At 33.7% G+C, this 14449-nt stretch overlaps 1 non-coding gene across 1 annotated transcript; it reads right to left on the bottom strand.

The window, feature by feature from the left end:
* Positions 1-695: 695 nt before the first annotated feature.
* Positions 696-767, bottom strand: Trnay-gua (transfer RNA tyrosine (anticodon GUA)). Its single transcript has one exon. It is a non-coding gene; the product is annotated as a tRNA-Tyr (tRNA).
* Positions 768-14449: the final 13682 nt, after the last annotated feature.

Here is a 14449-nt window from a genome sequence, read left to right on the forward strand (position 1 = left end):
GTCGACCACCGCAGATTCCATTAAATCCTTGTCTTTGCTAAAGGCTATCCGTCTTACACAGAGTAAATATAACGGTATATATATTCTGCAGTTTATTTATACAAATAGGTTTTGTTTTACCGCTGTTATTCTTGTTCGCATATAGACAAATAAGTGTTTGAACTTCTTTTATATACACAATTAAATTAAACAAAATTTATGATCAAAAAATCGTCACCTTTTTGCTCTTAATAGTGATTTTCATTATTATAACACTAGAAATAAGGGATTACTTGTAACTAATTCTAGTAGGCTTCATAAGATACATAATACACATAATAGCTTTATGGGTAAATGTATACACTTTTATAATAAAGTCCCAGCAACTGTTAAGGCATTATCTGAAAATAAATTTAAATGTTTTTTAAAAAAAATGGCTCTGTCGTAAATCCTATTACACCACAGCTGAATATCTAAGTGATCGGACAGCTTGGGACTACATTATGATTATTTTATAGCGATAGAAATTACTGTGCAATATTGTATATTTTTATTGAAAAGAGCGCAAAAAAAAGAATGCTGGGAGAGTTTTTTGCGCCACTTCTTTTCTCTCAGAGCGCCATTCGTTTCCGAAGTGGTAGAAGTATCTAGTATATTAGAAATTACATCAAAAAGAATTCTAAAGAAATCAATTTTGAGAAAATAAATGCTTTTTATGAACAATGTGGGACTCGAACCCGCGACCTCTCGCATTACATGCAAGCACTCTTCCACTGAGCCAACCGTTCGAGTGACGCATAGTTCAGAAATCTTGATATATCATTGTTCAACTCCCAGGTCTCCCAGAAGTGAGGGTTATCACTGCAAAATAATAACAAATTCTTTAATATTGATTATTTAGTAGGTAGCACCTTCTATATTCAAATTTATTTTCCAACGTCTAAGGTATAAGCATCTAAAAAAGGACATTTTGACCTTAAAATACATATGAAGCGGAATGATAGATAAATTTTAGAATTGTTCATTGAAATAGAAAAAGAAAAGAAAAATCATTTATTCAATTAGATCAAAAAATTTACCACCACTTCGAAAAAGTTGAGCGATAGTGAGAAGAAGTGGCAGGAAACTCATTGCCACTCTTTTACAGTTTCAGAATTTTGCATTGTAATTTATGCAATGTATGTAAAGTGGTGCACCAATAAATACTCAAACGTTTTGACTTACTTGTGTAAGTTAAAAAAAGAAAAAAGTGATTAATAAAAAAAAACTCAAAGTAGCAAGTGCAGTATATATTTTAATTCCTAAATTAATAAAAATTGACTAATTGTTAAAAGATCTGTAATAACTGATTAGCGATAACGATGCGAATCATTAAAGAGATTCACTGTATGTATTTTTTTGAACTAATTCTATCTTTAGCTGTACACCGAACTAGAAGGTAGACATTTGCCATAGCAATGATTTTTTCTGACCATACGTTTGACTTGAACTAGTGTGCATTGCAGAAGTAGCATCATTTGCCCATAACAGTGTCTTATGATCTGAGTTTGAGATATGAACACAGCAGTATTCATCTAGACTTGATGGCATGTCTCAAATATCTTAATAACGCCGCGCCGGCACGTACCCAAATCTAAAATTAATTAAAAAAAATCGAATTCGGCTTATAGGTTTCCTTGCCTTGAATCAATAAAATATTATATCTGTGTTACTGAAAATACTTATTATTAAAAGTAGAGTAGAGTAAGTATTTATTCATGACACTCACCATAAACATAATGAAATAAAAATAATATACCACAAAATGTAAGTCATCTAATATAACTTACAATAATGACATAAACGAAAACTCTTAGATCATTTATAAATTTACATAGACAGCTGTAAAACATAGAAAAAAATTGAGGTTGACTGTTAATCTCTATTTTGAGCAATGCATATACACTAACACAAAGTGACATACAAATCGCAAGTGTAAGACGTAGCTTGTTACGCATACTAAAGTAATAAACCTGGCCGGTTTTCATCAGTTGTCTAGCAGCAGAGGCTCTATCTAGACGTATAAATTTTTGTCTATGTGAAATCAAGAGAAAAATAATATTTCTTATGTAGATGCAAAGAATGATACAATATTTCCTACGATATTTATATCGTAGCATTTGTGAACCTTATGTGACCGAATTTAACATCTGTTCATGGTGCAAATATAAATGTTATTCCCACAGTAATGTGGGTCAGCTATCAATAAACATTAACAACAATTAACTGAGAACATTCGTTAAGTCTTACAGTTGACACGTTTCAATAGTAAGTTTGAATAAAGAAATAAATTTGAATTTAGGAAACGGCTCCAAAGATTTTATTGAAATTTCGTATACAGGCAGTTTTGGGGGCAAGAAATCGACCTATGTTTCAATTTTAAAAAATGTAGTTTTATCCATATTTTAATGAGAAACTGCTACAATAACATTAGAATACAAAGGTAAATTTCGCCACTATATACAAGACTATAAATGCTCAGATGGGACATTGGGTGATCCAGAAAGCAGAAGACCCCGGTTCTTATCCGGATGTCCTATTAGATTTTTTTTGTTCAAGTTTGTACCTTCTTTAAAACCCAGCAAGGCTCGGTCGTCCAGGTACTGTATTTAAAGTGATAACCCTCACTCCTGGTTATCAACTGTAAAGTAGATCCTGTAGGTGAAGCCAAAGCCTGAGAATTGAACAAAGCATCCAAGATTTAATCTACGTTACGTCACTCGAACGGTTAGCACAGTTGGAAGTGCGCTCGCGCTGAATGCGATCACTCACTCCTGGGATTAATTGCACAAATAAAACTAAAAACAATATTTTTATGAACGACGCGGAAGTCGAACCCGCGACCTCTCGCATTCCGTGCTTACGGAACATAACAAATTGTTTTGTGAAAATTTTAAAAACTTTTGCTATTGCCACTTTGATAATGCTATCTATGTATGTGGATATTACTGATTTTTTTCGAAATTATAATAATCAAAGTCAGAGTGAAATAAACTTTAATCAAATAGGCTTAACCGTATCGCTTTTAAATTGTCGTTAAAAATTATTCCAATTACTGAACTGTTATATGTTCGGAAAAATAGAGCCCACGAGAAGAACTCTTTTAAATCAATTCAATTCGAAAAATTTGTTTGTAAGGTGATCCATCCAATGACCAATATATGAATTTTGTTAAATATGACAACTTAACAAGCATATGGACACGAGAGTGGGTCAGGGATTGGAAATAATACTCCGCTTATAGGAACGAGTCTTTATTTGCGTTCACTTTTTCTGAACTTGCACTTCCGCTGTTCCTCTTGTGGGAACGCGTCACACCGCACCGAACACTAAGTCTCTTCTATCTTCTTCTTCTTGGAACACTTCCACTTTTCACTACTTCGTCGTGTTAATGGTAAAACCGACTAAAGGCCCAAGTTGTCAAAACGAGATAATACATTTTGAAAGTTGAATAAACAAAATCTCTGATAAAATAAATTATCATTAAAGTTGCGCTATAATTTGGTACACACTGGTAGGTGTATCGAACCCGGGTCTCCAGCGTCTAAAGTAAACACTTTTACGCTAAAGCTACGAGTATTGCTGACGGCGCTGTTGAAATTATCAATCTCTTAAAGTTTGACAACTCTCGTCATGTACGTTGCTGCTCAGTATGACGTTTGACAACTCTCGTCATATACGTCGAAGCGTTGCTACGCGACAATATTAATGGCTTCGCGAACGTAATGGTCGTGATTACTGTGATATTTATCTATGTACTAGCTGACTCAGCAAACGTTGTATTGCCGATATTAAAATCGCGATACAAAAGTAACTGTTGATCGTAGATGGGTGAAAATTTGAAGTTGTATGTATTTTTTAATGCTGACTCATAATCAAACAAATTTAAAAAAAACTTAAAAACACCCTTAACATTTAGGGGGATGAAAAATAGATGTTGCCGGATTCTCAGACCTACCCAATATGCACTCAAAATTTCATGAGAATCGGTCAAGCCATTTTGGAGGAGTTCAAAGTTTAACACCATGACACGAGAATTTTATATAATATTAGATTTACTATAATAGGTCAACCAGGCACCACCATACGCATGAACCAGCCTTCATTCCCGTCGTGCATATTAAAGGAAATGAGAAGGCTTGGTTTACGACGCCTCCGCAAACAATAACGATAATATATTAATGGGACTAATACAAACTTGCTATTTCTACAATTCGCCTTAATTGAGTTCGTAAGTCATTCGTTTTGAGAAATAATTCATGTTTCCTATGAGGAGTCATAAGCGTGTATTGCGGAATTTAAAAGAATTGTTAAAGAATGTTTATGTGGTAATTACAACATAAATTACTTTAACATGACTGATATTAACTTTGAAAATGGGGCATTCGTCGCTAACTTATTTCATAAAATAGATATTTCATGAAAGTTTGTCGAGTTCACCAGTGACAGGCCGCTTTGCACATGATGCCGGCTAGATTATGGGTACCACAACGGCGCCTATATCTGCCGTGAAGCAGTAATGTGTAAACATAACTGTGTTTCGGTCTGAAGGGCGCCGTAGCTAGTGAAATTACTGGGCAAATGAGACTTAATATCTTATGTCTCAAGGTGACGAGCGCAATTATATTGCCGCTCAGAATTTTTTGGCTTTACCAGACTCCTGAATGGCACTGCATTGTAATGGTCAGGGCGTATCAATTACTATTATCTGAACGTCCTGCTCTTCTCGTCCCGTATTTTCATAAAAGTAATATCTTTGCATGATTCTTACTGAAAATCTTATATTGAATAAAATATTTGAATTTGAATCTAAAAATTTACTATAATATGCAATAACATTTATTTAGTAAAATAAAGTAATACTATTAATTATACATATAACACTCCTGAAAATAAGAATTTAACTAAACAGCAAGAATCGTAGTACCTTTAAAAGTAATTTTAAGTAAACGAGCTTCTTAACCGTAACAGTCTGTTAATGACATTATTTTACATACCTAGATATGAATCGTTGTTGAATAGTGACTTATATAATATAGACAGAGTAAAATACGTAACTATATTTCTGTATGATGGTAACTGATCATCCTTGCACTCTCCATCCAGCCTAGTGAGCAGGTGGTCCGAGATTCGAGCCTCCTTCCGAGACGCCCCGCGCCTGTAAGCTAAATTTTCGGCCTCCAAGGCCCCCGGCTATCAGCACAGAGGAGGTTTTTAGTTGGTGTTTACACCCGAGCTCGACATATGGGCCCGGGGTTTCGGGGTCTTCAATACGTAAATGTATTTTCCTCCTCTCGAAAAAAAAAAGCAAGACCACAGGAGCGTTGCCATTCTATTAGGTGGGTGTATGGAGTATTTTATGGATGTTGATCCTCAATTGATCCAGAACGGGGAACCATGCAAAGTAGTTCAATTCCAAATTTCATTGGACGAGGCAGAATGTTACTTGAAAACTATAGTGTGAAGTTGGCAAATTTATTTATTTTATTTTATTCGGGAAACAAACAGTACAACTTAATACACTTAAAAAATAAAACTTAAAATATAAATCACTGACCAATAAAAGTTTCCACAATTAAATAGTACATAGAAAAATGCGAGCAAATTAATTACAATTTAAAAGTACCTATTTGTAATGAAAATAATAAATATTAATTAAATATATTGAATTGAAAATAACAAAATATTTATAGAAAATTATATATGATTTTAGTAATAATATTAATAATAATAGCATACATTTTTAAGTTAATAAAGAGATGCAATATTTATTATATATAATACTAATGAGAATTAATTAAAACTAAGACATTTTCTTAATTTGTTCAATCAACTTCTGTATCGATCCTGAAAAGTAATCAATTGAACAGAATTCTTTGTTGTATACTAAACAAGAACGATGAATAAAGGCATTTTGTGCATAGTTAGTGCGTGTAGTATGTAAATTAAATAAAGATTTAATTCGCGAAGATTGTCTTGGACATCGGAAATTAAGGCAATTAAGAAGAAGTGGAGAGTCAATCATATTATGAAGTAATTTTAGCAGAAATGTTTGATCCTTTACCTTACGACGTTTTTCCAGAGAGATTAAGTTAGGGACATATTGATCGATAGCGGAACACCTAAATTTTAAATGCTTTAAGAATTTCGTTTGAATTTTCTCTATTTCTTGAATATGGACATTGTAATGAGGATTCCAAATTACCGAGCCGAATTCAAGTAAAGAACGCACAAATGCATTAAATAGAAGAATCAAGGTGGTAATATGTTTAAAATCTTTACTGACTCTAAGAACAAACCCAAGCATGCGATAGGCTTTTGCAGTCACACATCTATAGTGGTGAATAAAGGTTAACGAGGAGTCAAGGTGAACGCCCAAATCTCTCACCCATGAAACCCGTTCAATAAGATTTTTATTTAAAGTGAACTTGAATTTAATAGCATTTTTTCTGCGAGAAAAAGATATTACGTTACATTTTTTAATATTAAGTTGTAAGAGATTATCATTGCAATATTTACACAATTCATTCAAATCATCCTGTAATAAGCTACAATCCGAAGGTTTACTTATTGTTTTATATATCTTCATATCATCAGCATAGAGAAGAATTGAAGAATGTTTAAATACTGCAATAATGTCATTTATGTATAGGTTAAATAAAAGGGGTCCAAGATGAGATCCTTGAGGAACACCAGAAGTAACAGGCACGAACGTAGAGCAGTAACCTTTAACTGTAACAGCCTGACTTCGATCCCTGAGGTATGAAGTAAGCCAACGGAGCAGGTCGCCATGTATACCGAGTTCTTCAATTTTACGAATTAGGATAAGATGACAGATTTTATCAAAAGCTTTTGAATAGTCGGTATACACAACATCCACCTGGAAGCCTTGATCTATTGCAGTAGTTACCTGATGAACAAACTCACATAAGTTGGACTCCACAGATTTATTGCTAACGAAACCATGCTGTTGAGGAATAATAATGGGTCGTAGAATAGGAAAAACACAATCAAATATAATTTTTTCAAAAAGTTTAGCAATAGTACATAATTTGGATATGGGTCTGTAATTTTTCACATTGTGCTTGTCACCTGATTTAAAAACTGGTACCACATAACTTTGTTTCCACAGTTGAGGCATAACGCCACTACAAATAGATTTGTGGAATAATAAATAAAGAGGAAGAGATAGAGAGGTACGACACGTCTTCAAAAAAATAGGAGGCAAGCCATCTGGCCCACTTCCCTTATTAATATCCAGTTTACTGAGGTATCTCTTTACTATAATAGGAGAAAGTGAAACTGATCCAATGCTAACAGAGCTATACTTACTCGAAGCACTTACACAATTATTATTGTAGGTTAAGACAGGTGATTCATAAATGGATTCAAAATATTTACTAAAAAGGGAACAAATATCATTTCCATCACTTGCCGTTAATTCGCTTAAATTCATAATATCAGGGATATAACTAGAAGAGTTTTTCACTCGGACAAATGACCAAAAGAATTTGCTACAATTTTTTATTTTGTTTTCAGAATTTGAAATATACAAGTCATAATATTTAGTTTGTAACCTTTTTTCGCGATCACGCAACAGACTAAACGTATCATAATCAGAAATTCTGTTATAAATTTTCCATTTCCTATGATACTTTAATTTTTCTTTAATAACTTTTATTAAGCATCTAGGGTACCAGCAGGGAAACTTATGGGTACTTCTTAAAATTTTGACTGGAATAAAATCATTTACAATTTTATGCATTATTTCATAAAAAACACTAACTGCATCCAAGATATCACGGCCATCCAATAATTCAAACCAATTAATATCGGACAACGCATTATTGATTTCCTCGTAGTTAGCACGGTGAAAAAGTCGAATCAATCTAGCATTTGGCTTAATTAATCGTAAGTTCTGGATAGAAAATAATATTCCCAGAGCTGGGTGATGTGCATCCTCTTTAACAGGCGGTTGAGTGCAACGACTAACGGAACAGTGGCAGTCACTAAAAACAAGATCTAAAAATCTGCCATTGACATTATGAACTGAATTAAATTGCCTCAGATCAGCAAAATTCATAAAGTTGGCCAAGGCATACACCAGACTATTATCGTCGCAAAGGTTACACAGGATCATGACATTGTCATTCCTATCCCAGTGCGCAGTCGGGACATTAAAGTCACCCAACACCAAGAAACTATCGTTAGGATAATTTAGCTTCTCATCCGAAACCAATTCAAAGAAATCAATAAGCCTCTCACAATGATGGTTAATATTAGGGAAATAGCAGCAATATATATGAAGTGACCTGGTTATTGCAGTAGACATCAACGATACTGTTACTTTCACTATTTCAGCTGAAAAGTTGCTCAATTGAATGGATGTCGACGAACGAACTGTTATTTTAGACTTTAATGCGATAAGTAGGTTTACACTTTTTAGCATCCTTATTTTTGTTTTTGGTGGCAACTCTGGTGATCAAATTCAGCGATACAATTCAGCTAGAAGTCAACAGCAAAAATGCAAATACCTCGTATGATATATTTAGTACTTATTCCATAATTTATCGTTGTTAACTTAATACGGTATTTTCGATAACAGCCAATAATACAATTATTGCACTAATTAGGAAATAGTTGTCTAATTGAGTCAATGAGAATATATTTAAGTATTGGACTAATTTAATTTAAACTTTGGATTTGGAGGATAGCGTTCTTAAAAAAGCTGCCAAGTGCGAGCCGGACTCACCCATGAAGGGTTACGTAGCAGCAAGTATCAGAATATAAAAGTTCTTGTAGATCGTTGTGACTTTGGTCGATATTTTAATAATAGTTTATTTTTTTCCATTTTTATTAGGTAAAGCTATTGATAATACGATTTATGACGTATTAAAAAAACTAGTTTACTAGATCTCGTTCAAAACAATTTTTGGTGGAAGTTTGTATGGAATGTACATCATATATATACATTTTTTTAGTTTCATCATTCTCTTATTTTTGAAGTTATAGACTCATTTCACCACTTTGGAAGTGTTTCTCGCGCAAATTATTCAGTTTAGAAAAAAAATATATATTAGAAACCTCAATATAATTTTTAAAGACCTATCCATAGATACCCCACACGTATGAGTTTGATTATTAATATTTTAGAGTTTCAGTTCTAAGTATAGGGACCCCAAAATTTACGGTATTTTTTTTCTATTTTTAGGTCAAATTCTAAACGCGGTTTACAGAATACATCTACTAAACAAGTTTCAACAGTATACTTCCCATAGTTTCGGAAAAAAGTAGATGTGACATTCACGAACAGACATGACGAATCTATAAGCGTTCCGTTTTTTGCCATTTGGCTACGGAATCCTAAAAATTCAATACGATCTATTTATTTATGCACTCCTATTTGTAACGCTAATTTACATAACGAACTCGGAAATTTTATTATTAAGTTGTCTAGGTTCCTTAGGTCCTGAGCGATATCACGCCAATGTATCAGAATTATGTTCACACTGAATTAAAATAAGCATGAGCATAGCTATTTGAGAGCAAGGATTGTTGCATCTTGTAACTTGCACTTCTAACCATAAAAATTTGATCAAATAACCTTACTCCGTTGATTAATTGGTGAATTTTTTCATTTTTTGTAGTTAAAGAGATAATGGACTTCAATTTGTCATAGTTCTGGCACATGTTTACGAGTATTGTTTCTTCAATCAATCATTAATTTCGTAGGTAAATTGCATTACACTTAAAATATGTTCTTTTTTCATACAGCTCGTTCGGAAGGCAGATTTCCTTAGATAAGAACGAGCAAGTAACTCTAAGGTTGCTCTTTTCAAAACAGAATGGTATTACAAGTTCTTATTTTCAATAATAGTTACAAATCATTTCAATACAATAAAGGATTCAAAAAAATACTCAAATGTCAATTACTAAATGCCTTACACGAGTAATTCTAACACATTAATCTTTTCATGGAAGCCCTCATAGCCCACTCAAAGGGTAAAAACATGGATATCGGTGCGAACAAGTCGGTCTTGTCGCATCTGGATGCTCAGTTCAGTTGCTCGTGTGCTAACGGTAAAAAGGGAGTGACAGCGTAATCACAAGTTTCACGTAGAGAAAAGGCAGAAAAAAATTTAAATCTCTTGACAGTGATAGTGACGCTGAATTCATGTCACCAAGCGAAAAATGGTAGTTTATTTCCAGTATGCCCTACCAACAGCCCGGTTAATTAAAAAGGCAAGAGCTAGGTGAATTTCATCCGCTTTTTCCACAATTAAACATCAAAGTGACCCACGATGTATCGCAGTGAGGTATCCTTCGACATGTTCGTGCTTGTCTGTCGTCTGTCTACATTTTATGTGCATACAGTTTTAAATGGAGGTGACATCGAGGTAGCGAGCTATACCGCGAAATATCGTAGTGAGGCATCTTCGGCATGTTTTTACCCAAAGTCTGGCGCTTATTTGGTGCCTGTATAACGAGGGTTAATATTTAAGAGAGAATCGCTTGAATTCAATGACAAATGACAACACTAGACAATTATAAATGATTAATTTCACAAGAATTAAAAAGGAATACTAAAATTACTACAGTAAACAATATATTGAAATAAATGGTACGAAATGAGTTCAAGTAAAAATAATCGTGTAAAATTCACTGATCACTCAAATCACCCCCTGATCAGAGAATGCGCACCTTGCTTGACTTTCCTACCTACTTCCATCCAAATTCATTTTACAAATTTATGTATTCAAACTATTTCATTTTGCCCCATCTATTGAATTTAGTTAATCTATGGTAGTAAATTTAAATATAATCGAATTAAGCATTTCCCGTTTCTCAATCACAAATTATGCGGCGCCACCTACTGTAGATATTCATTTAATTAATTCAGTATTAACTTATCACTGTGGACATTACCAAGAGAAATGTTTTGTATAATATGTCAATTTAGGATAGAACTTCTTGTTCGACATGTTTTGGTCGCTTTTACATAAGCTGCGATCAAACTTGTTTTGATTTGAATTTGACCGTTGCTAGGGTTTCTCTTTACTCATAATGATAAGGTGATTAGATTTTGGTGGCTTATTTTCTATTTATAAATCTATATTGCTCATAAACTTAATATATAATAACATCAATTTTATATTATGTAATATAGTTATCGATATTGTACGATATTTTATATATAATATAGTTGTATTGATGTTATTATTTATTTAGTTGACAAGCCTTTAGTGGAGTGGTGTACATTAAAAATTCTTACTTATATATGTGTATACTAGTGGAGCCGACAGACTGTCCTATACACGTCTTTTATTTGAAAAATCGGTCCAGCTGTTTAAGAGAAGTTCACTTACAACAGACGCACAAAAGAAATATATATATTAAGATATTAAAGTGCACAGTTGAACATACTATGTTCTAAGATTTTATTCGTCATTAGGGACAAAAGGCTAAGTTATTAACAAAAAATCATTATTTACACATAAACATAAACCATTATATTACATTACCAGATATGGAGATGTGTTGCCAGGCTCTGAAGTAAGAGTATGCTCTGATATTGATGGTTCATATAGTTTTAACAACAAAAAATATTCTTCAATAACAGATCGAACTTTGACATGACGAAGAATTTGTTATATTATACAATATTAGAGATTAAGAGAAGACTATAGTAGCCTCTAAAAAGCTTCGTGTACTCAGCAAGGCCAGACCACCTGCATTTATATAAGGCGCAAATTTGGCATCAGAAAGAGTACGGTTTCTCACCTCTTCACCACCTTCCTCCATTTGATCGCATAAAACGAAAAGCAAATTTCACCATAACGACAAAATGCAGAACACGTCACAACGCGGGCGCAAGGCGCGATTTGCAAGTATGTTCTTACCTCGCACAGCAACTTTGTGGAACCAATTAGCGGGAACTTGGGGACCTTCAAGAATAGAGCATACTCCCACCTAAAGGCCGGTTCATGGGTGGTTGCCTCACCACTCCCCATCCCGTGAGCCTCATGCCCATTTGCCCCTTCAAAAAACGAACGACTCGTCGTCCAAGGACGAGTGGAAGGCCACGAGTTCGGTCACCTACGCGTTGGACAGCCCTGATAAAGGCTGCGACACAAACCACCATAGTCCAATGTTCCCGTAACGCTGTAGATCGTGTCAAGTGGAGTCGCATTGCGAGGGCTGCATCATCCACCACAGATACGTCTTGTGTGTACCTACAGTCGCATCATGCAACCACGACCACTCTGTCAAGTGAACAACTAAGGAGGATATAAAAAATAGTTTTAGCCAAGATATCAAAGTTAACCTAATACCACGACTTGCTAATGTCTCTTCATTTGTACTCGAGTTCAGTACATTAGACAGAAAATGTTGGCAAATATAAATTACTTGGATGATGGATTAATTAAACAGAAAACTAATGTCTCAAAATAAGTTATCCATTGAATAAACCAGTTAAAAAATTGCAGGAAGGAGGAATTACAGTGTTGAAATAATTTTTAATTTTAAGGTGACTCATCTGACGGTAGTCTTCACTTACTGGTATTGTCGGTATTTACACAAATATCAAGGTATTGTCGGTAATACAATAAATAAAAACCAATGAAACAACAAGAGCTTTAACAAGGACAATTCGGACGAAAGATAAACATCGTCCATAAAGATCAAGGATGGATAATTGGTTCGTTAAGCGCCAAGTAAAGTTAATTGTTGCAAATAACCGCATCGGTACAGTCGTATACATAATTTTACTTTATTTAATAATAAATTTTCTTATTTGAAGAATGTGGGAGGGGATACCAATGGGAGGCTCCTTTGCACAGGATGCCAGCTAGATTATGGGTACCACAACGGGGCCTATTTCTGCCATGAAGCAGTAATGTGTACGCATTACTGTGAATCGGTCTGAAGGGCGACGTAGCTAGTGAAATTACTGGGCAAATGCGACTTAACAACTAATTTCTCAAGGTGACGAGCGCATTTGTAGTGCTGCTGTGAATTTTTGGGTCTTTCGAATCCTGAGCGGCACTGCATTGTAATGGGCAGAGCGTATCAATTACCATCAGCTGAACATTCGGCTCGTCTCGTGCCTTATTTTCATAAAAAAATTTACCTCAATATCATTACTAGTAGAATGTAATTGATGAAACTCACATTTATCTGTGAAAATTGCACTCGAAAGGTTCTAATATAGCATAAAGTTAATGGGTTGATGAGTTTCACTAAATTGCTTTGATACTCCTATAAAATCGATTGTTAGTATTCAAATCATTTGGTGAATTGATTTAGTTTTTTGTACTATTCACACAGTGTTATTGAATAAAACATGTACAAGAATATCAAATTTTAATAATCATACATAACCTGAAACGGACTCTGCAAAGGCTTAGACTTTTTGAGATCATCATTATAATGTATTAAAAATTAAACTCAGCGTGGCTTGAGAAATTTTATATTCCCAGTTCTTATATTCCTATACTTTTTATATTCTTCAACCTCCTAACTCCATTCTTTTTAGTCGTGAAAAAATTACCTTTACCGACCAATAGTGAAGTATTTAAAGGCTTCCACTATTCTGAAAGAACTTTATTTTACATTCGACTACTTTTCTTCCTCATTGTACCTATATGGACACTCAAGTGCATTTATTAGAACATTGATATTCAAGCTGAGCTCATTTTATTTTCATAGCGCACGTATAAAGCATTAGTTTTAATTGAAATAATTGCTGAATTAAGTTTTAATGAAGAGGTTCTGTTTATCTTGTCATTTTACGAGCACGAAATTATCTTTATTAAGGAGAGAATTATTACATAATATTTTGTTATTATTTCGGTATGGTTGTATTATTTGCTATCAGAAGACGTCAATGGAAACAGTTGATGGTTGGTAACTATTATATGTATCATGAAATATAAACAATCTGAAAATATTTTCGTACTTGTTTTATCTATATATTGTAGGTAGGTGCAAGCATTTATATGATGAATATTGATGTTTGTTTCCGAGTCATGGATGTTTATGTATGTTTAAATAAGTATATTGTATTAATTATATCGTTGTCTTGCAAGCCATAACATAGGCTATATAGCTTAATTTGGGGCAAGGTTATTTGTGTAAAAGTGTGTCAATATTATATTATATTATGTTATTATATACAGGGTGTCCCAAAGTTATGGGACATGAAGGGAAAGTACCTTAAATATCGAAGATAGGCTATTTTACTGAAAGAAGACTTTGTTCTTTTCAAAAAAGTAGGAAAATATTCATTTTACGTTGTTCCATTCTTTTAAAATACTATGTTACTTAAGAAGAGTTATTAGTTTTTGGCCATTCTTTCGATTGGCATCATAAGAGTAGGGGTGTTTTTTTTTTACATTTAAGTCGGTTTGATTCCCAGACGAGGCAAGTA

The sequence above is a fragment of the Leptidea sinapis genome, chromosome 35, assembly GCF_905404315.1.
Source record: "Leptidea sinapis chromosome 35, ilLepSina1.1, whole genome shotgun sequence".
NCBI classification, from domain to species: Eukaryota; Metazoa; Arthropoda; class Insecta; order Lepidoptera; family Pieridae; genus Leptidea; species Leptidea sinapis.